The sequence below is a fragment of the Procambarus clarkii genome, chromosome 80, assembly GCF_040958095.1.
Source record: "Procambarus clarkii isolate CNS0578487 chromosome 80, FALCON_Pclarkii_2.0, whole genome shotgun sequence".
NCBI classification, from domain to species: Eukaryota; Metazoa; Arthropoda; class Malacostraca; order Decapoda; family Cambaridae; genus Procambarus; species Procambarus clarkii.
Window position 1 is genome coordinate 5,232,224 of NC_091229.1, and position 8,770 is coordinate 5,240,993.

General features: G+C 45.3%; 1 long non-coding RNA gene across 1 annotated transcript; it reads left to right on the forward strand.

Annotated features, from left to right (window-relative positions):
* The first annotated feature begins 308 nt into the window (after positions 1 to 308).
* On the forward strand, positions 309 to 7,286 carry LOC138357736 (uncharacterized). Its single transcript, XR_011225119.1, has 3 exons — positions 309 to 5,887; positions 6,118 to 6,258; positions 6,809 to 7,286. It is a non-coding gene; the product is annotated as an uncharacterized lncRNA (long non-coding RNA).
* The last annotated feature ends 1,484 nt before the right edge of the window (positions 7,287 to 8,770 follow it).

Here is an 8,770-nt window from a genome sequence, read left to right on the forward strand (position 1 = left end):
TTTCAACAATTTCATAACTTTTAATATTTTTATGGTGCTGTGTATTTTGTGCATTCCGAGTGTAACATTTTATGAGTGTTGGATAACTGTGGATTACGTGGTGACTAGTGGCCACAGTCACTCTTAATTGGTCGTTCTTCCCTCGGTGTTATTACTCGTGTATTCCACATTTTTCGTCCCTAGAATATTTCTCAGTTACGGCAGATCATCACTTTGGTACCCTGGTACTTTGGTTTGTCTTCGGGCCACGAACCCTATCTTCTGCAATCCGACCGAAGGAGGATAAAGAGGGCCATAGTTCCTCTAGCACGGAATACGCTGTTGAGTTGGGACCTCAACAGCAGTTCTCGTCGCCAGTTGACACTCGCACCCCTACGCGTCGGTCAGAGATTATGATATTTACTAAGGTAGGGAATTGGCTTTCTTTTTCAGACCACAAAGAATGCTAATTCTGTAAGTATCGTCTAGTTAAGTAGGAAACCCCTTGCTTCTGCCCTTTAGAGACCTGGCAAGGTATCCCTACATTCTTCGACTACCCTTTCACTTTTGAAACAAAGTTTCATTTGTTTTTGAAACAATCAGTTTCATTTATTTAGAAGGATTTTCTTGCCCTTGTTCTCGTATATTGAGTGCCGGTTACAAGATTTCCTGTGATTTTGATTAAATAATCAATTAACATATAATATTAACGTTAATTGTTTTCACATTAACGATTGAATTTCCACGGGATAATCACCAGTTGCCACGTCATCCTGTTACTGACACTTATAATATCACAGGTATATTCGCTGTACATTTATTTGCTATCTCAAAATGTTTCGTCTCTTAGCATTTCGTAGTGATCCAGCAAGTGAAGTAGAACTAAATTCGGGCCAAGAGGACAGAATTACAAACTAGAGTACATGAGTACCAACTAGATGTTCCCCATAGAGCCAACAAAAGTGAATTGCACAACTCTTATCCTGGACCACCTCTTAGATGATGGAATTATAGACTCTGATTCTCACGAAAACTATTCTATTACAGATCGGCATGCTCTGGCAGCTATGAAGTTAAAGTTAGAACTAGCGAACGTAGAGCTTGAACAACAAAAAGCTCTACAATTCAAGGAACGTGAGGCTACCCTAGAGCGTGAACGTCTGAAAGAACAAGCTGTGTTTGAGAAGGAAGCTCTATAAAGGAATGAACACGAGGCTGCCCTAAAGAGAGAACAGGAACGCGAGGCGGCCCTAAAGGAACGCGATGCTGCCCTAGAGCGTGAGAGAGAACAGCTTGAAGCAAGAAAACGTAATCTAGAGATGCAACGTGAACACGATAAGAAGCAAGCCGATAGTGTTCTAAAATACTGTAGACAAGAACTCGACTTGGAAACTACACACCACACTCGGCGCCAACAAGCTGCAGCCAGTCTTCCAGTAAGCTTCAATGTCTCCCAGGCAAGTAAGTTAATGCCACCATTCGTTGAGACAGAGATAGATATGTTTTTTACTACTTTTGAAGCCCTAGCTAAAAGACTTAGCTGGCCTGAAGATCAGTGGTCTACACTCCTATGAGTGCATCTCACAGGTAGAGCTGCAGTTACTCTCAGTACCTTAGCGTCTGAGGATGACTACCAGACCCTGAAGCAAGTAGTTTTGTACGCCTACCTTCTCTCCACCGAAAGCTACAGACGAAAATTCCGTGATTATCTAAAGGCAAGTACCACCACCTTTTTAGAATTTGCCAATACGAAGAAAAGATATTTCATGAAATGGCTGGAAGCAGCCCATGTTTCTGCATTTTCAGACCTTGTCAACCTTATTCTAGTCAAAGAATTCTTTCGACGTATTCCTGCTTCCATCTATACTTAGTGGATAAGTAGGAAACCGACTACATCAGATGTGCGATGTCGGCTGACACCTACAGCCTTATACACAGGTTGACAACTGACACATCTTCCAGTAAGAAATCTTGGCTTGATTATGACAAAGTGAGTACCACTCAAGCAGCCTCCCAATTATATTGTAAGTATTGCAAGCTCTATGGACATACCATAGATAAATGTGGAAAAACCCAATACAAAGGCTATAGTGAAACTCCTAAACCCAAACAGACTCCTCCTAAGTCCGGTAAGCCTGTGATGAATGTTGGTGTTCCTGTTAATGATCTTTCTCTTCAGCAAACACCTGTATCCTGGAACTGTCTCTGCCAACAGTACAGATTCGGAGGGATGTTCTAAATTGAAGATCTTGAGGAACACAGCTGCACTTCAGTCTATCATTTTGAAATCGGCTGTGCCTAATATCACCTACACCGGGGAGACGGTCCTTATCACTGACCTCACTGCTACCACTCCGTATCCACTCGCCAGAGTCCACCTGGATTGTCCTTTCGTTCAAGGTGAAGTCCAAGTCGAAATCTGGGAAAAGCCTTTTCCCATGAAAGGGTACAACTTCTCCTGGGCAACGACTTGGCCGAAGATCTGCAACCTTCCAACTTGATCATCATGGACAAACCGCAGGTATGTGACTCTTTAGTGGAAAACCCCATCTTGAAGTATATTCCAGCAGAGGTCCAAGAAAGTGATGAAGTCCTCCGGTTTTGGTGACAACCCGTGCGCAAGATGCACGCCCGCAACCAGCTGACTCTACTGCAACAGCTGTCCCTCAAGACCATAATCTACCACCGAATTTTACTATGTTGGAATTCCGTAAGTTACAGAGGGAGGATCCTTCATTAACACCATTATTCTTTCAGGCAGAGACTCAATCTGACAGTATTCCTGGGTTCTTCATAGAGAACCAATTACTCTACCGGAAGTACTGACCCAGTAAACTAGCGGAGGATGACGATTGGGCTAATGTCGACCAACTCGTAGTTCCCACCAGCCTACGGCCTGATATTCTACAGCTGGCCCATGGAGCGCTTTCTCACTACGGTTTTAATAAAACCTATCACAGAATCAGACAAGACTACTACTGGCCAGGTATGATTAAAGATGTAAAAACTTACGTACAACAGTGTCATACATGTCAGATGGCAGGAAAACCTAACGTCCCGATTCCCAAGGCTTCTTTGATTCCTATCCCGGTGCCTTCAGAACCTTTTCACAGACTCGTCATAGACTGTGTTGGTCCTTTACCCCGGACCAGTTCTGGCAACACATTATATACTAACCATCCTGTGTCCCACCACCAGATTCCCCATAGCAGTTCCTGTAAAGAACATTAAGACTGCAACGGTGGTGAAACAACTATTGAAGATCTTTACACACTATGCATTTCCTCGGGATATTCAAAGTGACTGTGGCACCAACTTCACCAGTGATCTCTTCAAGAAGACAATGGAAGAATTCAACATCACTCGGGTATTGTCCAGCCCCTATCATCCTGCTTCACAGGGTTCTCTTGAACGTAGTCACCAAACGATAAAGTCACTCCTTAGGAAATTTTGCAATGAAACTATGAAAGACTGGGATAAACAACTTGACATCATCATGTGCATTTTTCAGAAGTCTCCCAAATGAGTCTCTAGGAGTATCTCCTTAAGAGATGCTCTACGGACGCAAGTGCCATACTCCTCTTAAAGCTTTTAAAGACTCTCTACGTAATGCTGCCTTCAGTGACCCTCAGTATGTGCCCCAGTTTCTTCAAAACTTAAAGCACATTCTAGAGAGTACATAAATTTGCCAATGATAATTTATTAAAAGCTCAAGATAGGATGAAGACTCAGTTTGACAAACGCAGTAAAATCAGGAAATTTAAAGCAGAAGGCTTCGTTTTAGCATATTTTCCGATCCCTGGTTCTCCATTGCAAAATATGTTTTCAGGACCCTACCGCATCAAGGAGTGCAGAAACAACCACAGCTACGTTCTTGAGACTCCAGATAGGCAGTGGAGGACCCAGTGGTGCCACGTCAATCTTTTGAAGGAGTATAAAGGTATTCTCCCCACTGTGCTAGTATCTCTCTCCACCTTTAAAGATCCATACCTCCACTGTGAGACCTTCCCTGCTTCTCCTCCCGAAAGCACTAACTCTGAGTCAGTGCCTTCCAACTCTGAAATCCTTATTGATCTTCCTAAATATTTACAGGACTGTAATAGTGCTCCTCTCATCAAAGTTCTTCAAGAACATCAGAAGTTGTTCAGCGATGATCCCCAGGAGTGTAAGGTGGTTCAGCACGACATAAAGCTGCTTCCTGACACCCGGCCGATTCGCCAACCCTTCTACCGTATCAGCCCGTACAAAAAGGAAGTTATGCGTGCTGAAGTACAGTACCTCCTGGATCATGGGCTGGCCACCCCTTGTGAGTCCCCTTGAGCCTCACCCTGCATCTTGGTGCCGAAACCGCACGGTAAAGTACGCCTATGTACCGACTATAGGAAATTGAACCTTGTGACCGTCAAGGATGCTTACCCTTTATCTTATATAGATAATATCCATGACGCAGTAGGTAATGCTAATTATCTGTCCCAAATTGATTTGTTAAAGGGCTACTATCAGATCAGCCTGACAGAGCGAGCCAAGGAAATATCTGCCTTCACCACTCCTTTTGGCCTGTACAGATATGAGCGCCTTCCTTTTGGACTGTGTAACGCCCCGGCCACCTTCTAGCGAGCTGTCAACCGCGTCATCTACGGCTTAGATCACACCTATGCCTACTTGGACGACATCGTTGTGGCAACTAACACCTGGAGCGAACATCTGCTCCAGCTGCAACGATTGTTCTCCAAGCTCCTGACAGCTGGTCTTACCATCAACTTGGGCAAGTCCACCTTTGCTAAAGGTAAAGTGCGTTATCTTGGTCATGTGATAGGGAGTGGCAGCATAGCTCCTTTAACCATTCACACTCAAGCCATTCAGCATTACCCACAACCTACAACCAGGAAGCGGCTCCTGCGCTTCCTTGGCCTTGCATCTTACTATCGTAGGTTTGTGAAAAATTTTAGTTCGGTAGCGACACCATTGATTAATCTGACCAGCCCCAAGCCACGGTATCATTGGACCATTCAACAAACCGTTGCCTTTGAACAACTAAAATTTCTGCTGTGTTCTGATCCCATTCTCGCCTCTCCAGATATTACGAAGCCCTTCATCATCAATGTCGACGCAAGTGGCACCGGCATCGGGGGCGTCCTAGTGCAACAGAGTGGCGAAGAGGTACTTCCTGTCGGCTACTACAGCTAAAAGTTAAAAGCCCCATTTAAAGAACTATAGCACCATAGAAAAGGAACTCCTTTCCATCGTCCTGAACCTACAACATTTCGAACCATACCTACAGGGTAATCGGTCTATTACCATCTACTCAGACCACAATCTCCTACAGTTCCTGCAACAGGCCCAATTCGGCAATCAACGTCTTCTACGCTGGGCTCTGTACTTGCAGAATTTTAACCTGGAGATATTCTTCATCAAGGGCTCGGATAAATCATAGCCGACGCCCTCTCCAGAGTCTACGAGGTAGACAGCTACTCCTACCACTCTACCTTCTACTGAAGTAACTTAACCCGTAAGAGCAGGCTTTGGGGGAGAGCTGTGACGGTAATCTCTTTCAAGAGAGATTTGGCCTGCTCTTTCCTACATCATGTTACTTCCGTACATCTACAACTTCTAGATACTACAATCAAGAGTAGTATATATTTAGTAGAATACGTTTCTACAGGGGGTATACGTACCCTACACTTGCTCTCCAACCTCCCCCTCCTCGCTGTCACCACACCACCCTCGTCGATCACCAAATTACCACTTCCAGCCAGCACGCTTCCCAGTGGTGAATCAGCGACTCCACTCGACTTCAGCCCCATCTGCATAGCCGATGACGAAGCATGCATGAGCAGTTGGATTTAGAATATTCTGTGGTCTCAAGGCTGATACATCCATCTAGCATACGCTCTGTGTATTAGTGGAGGTTTTCAGCTAGCCAATATTCTCAACATTTTTTACTCATTTTTTGTCTTGTTCATTGTAGAGTAACGTAACCATTATTTTATTTTATATTATTTTTTGTCTTTGTATTTTTGTTTAATTCGCACTGTACTTAGCCAAGGGATTATCTTTATTCATATTTGCTTAAGTCAATTAAAGTTTCATTGTTCATAAGATTTGTTTTGCGCATTTTTCCCTTTTGCTTGACCACAGGAGGCAACAGCCAAGCAGTCAACTTACACCAGCCATTGGGAGGACTGCCTTACACCTACATTTTCCCATCACAGTGGACAGAAATTGACTTGAGGCAAGGCTTGGTGAGCTCACTGGGTGGATAGTGGCATCCGAGAAGAGGTGAGCGAAAACCTGCGGCGAGGGGTTATGGTATCATTAACACAGTACCTCCTTTGTTTGCTTGTAACTCCCGTCACACAAGACCAAAAGTGTGTGACCCGCCTGGCACATAACACTAGTTACTATAGTTCTTATAACAGATGCTAGTGGCCATACTTCTTATAATAGATGTTAATTACCATAGTTCTTATAATAGATGCTAGTTACTATAGTTCTTATAAAAGATGCTAATTATCATTAATCCGAAAATAATCGACCAAGAGATGCTAGTTATCATACTACCTATAATAGTGGACCAATAGATGATAGTTACCATAGTTCATACTATATTCATCCATGATCTGCTAGTTACATGGTCCTTACATTCGAACCAAAACGTGTTTGCAGGTGTTGTTTATTTACTAACATACGCTTAGTTGTTTAAGCTACCTAACTAACGGGTGGTTATTAACAGTGTTATTTACTAGTGAGCCAAAAATGAGCTTTTGCCGTTCACCATCTACTAACCGAAAAATAGGAGTCCTAGTTTGAATATATTTTCCTGTTCTAGATACTCAATCTCACTGAAGAGGTCGTCTCCTGGCTCTGATGTCGCGTCACTCTCGGGAGGGGTGGCTGTGTTACTAGAGAGGTCGTCACTTGGCTGTGGGGTCGTGTTTGTTGTTGACACGTTGACACGACTAAGACGAAGAAGATCAACTGCCGTCTTATCTGCAAAGAAAAGAGTACTTCTTAGTACATAATTAAAAATAGTTAACATTATTGTAATACACTTTATAAAACATTAGTATAATTACATATGCAATAGTACATGAAAAGATATATATATAAAAATAAATGCATGCCACGAATATTTTAAGGTTAGCAATACTAATCAGTTTTACTAGAATCATGTAACCAACAATTATTATAATTACTACACAGATGTACCAACCTGTCATCCAATAATGGTAGTAGTACCCCCGGAGGCACTTAATAGCATGTACAATATAGAGAATTTTACACCTAAAAAAAAAAAAAAGCACTTGTTTGGTACTACCCCCTCCCCGCTCAGCTCGTTGTCGCCGTGTGGGGGCTTAGTGGGCGGCTGCCGGAGTGTGATGCTCCTTGGGACAGTCCTCTGTCCTTTTCTAGCCTTGTGCTCCTGCTGCCGTCCTCTCCAATTCTGCTGGGCATCTTTTCCTTTTCCTTCTGTTTAGTTTTTCTCCCCCCTCTTCTCCTATCTGCTTGCCGTTTCCTACCGACCTTTTGCTCGTTCTGGTTCTTCCCTTGGACTTCTTCTATTTTGACGCCCGGGTGCTTGAGGAGGCATACTCATGAACCCGTAGAACTGCAGTACCCGACGTCGAGGGCGAGGGGAACCTTTTATTGTCAATCCCCACTTCGTCACTGAACCCGATCTCGACGGACTGTCGGTTTCTTAAGGTGGCGTTTGTGGGGCGTATACTCGCGACGCACCCCTAGGAGGCCCCGACAAGATCGGCGATAGCTTCTTGTTGGGTGTCCTGCCTCTAATTGTGGCTCCATGCTGGGTGTGGGGGCACATTCGTGAGTGAATTCTTTCTTTCGTCAAGATGATTACCCCTGCTTCGGCTTCTTCTGGTTTACCTTCTCAGGCTCGTGGGGTGGGCGACCAAGCCCCCGAGTCGGTCCGTATTGGAAGACCGGGCTCTGTAGCCTCCGCTGCATTGGGCCCCAACCTTGCTCCTCCTTTGGCCTCTCTGACTCCTTCCTCTGGCTCCCCTCCCTCCTCTGTGGTTGGGTCGAGCCCCAAGCCCCCAGTGGTGACTACCTCGTCCCCTGGCGCGGCTCCTTCTCTAGTTGTAACTACTGCGTCTTTTAACCCCTCTCTCTCTGGGGGTTCTCACCGCCGTCCTCGTCACGGCCGCCCTCGCTCGATTCTTTCCAGTTCTGCTACCTATCAAGCCTTGTTTGGTCCCGCTTCGTGGGCCAAATATTTTGATCTCCTCCCTCTTGATTCTGCGCCTCCTGACGATTTCTCCCTCCATCGACATCTCATTGATTCCGTGGATGCCTCCATTACTTTCAACCCCACTCGTCTCGGTACACGTGTCGTTGCTGCTCCTTCTCAGGATGCTGCTTCCCGCTTGGCTGCCTTATCCTGCCTTGGCGAGACCCCCGTTCGGGTCTCGAAGAACGTTCAGTTGAATGCCAGTGTTGGCACTATTTTGCTCCCACCCCATGTTGCGACCGGTGTTCGGGACCTGCGCGACTGCCACGACGATATTCGACATATCCTCGCTGCCCAGGGCCATTCTATTCTCCAGGTGGACACGTTTACTCGTCCCCCTCGTGGTAGTCGCCGTCAACCCCTCCGGGTTGTGAAGATTACCTTTGATGGTAGGACCCTTCCACCCTCTGTCATTCTTGCTGGTGCCAGGTGCTCTGTCCAGGAGTACATTCCTTCTCCTCGGCTCTGCAACAAGTGCTGGAGGTTTGGGCATGGTGCCCTCCGCTGCTCCGGGACTGTCTCTCTCTGTCCTTTGTGTGG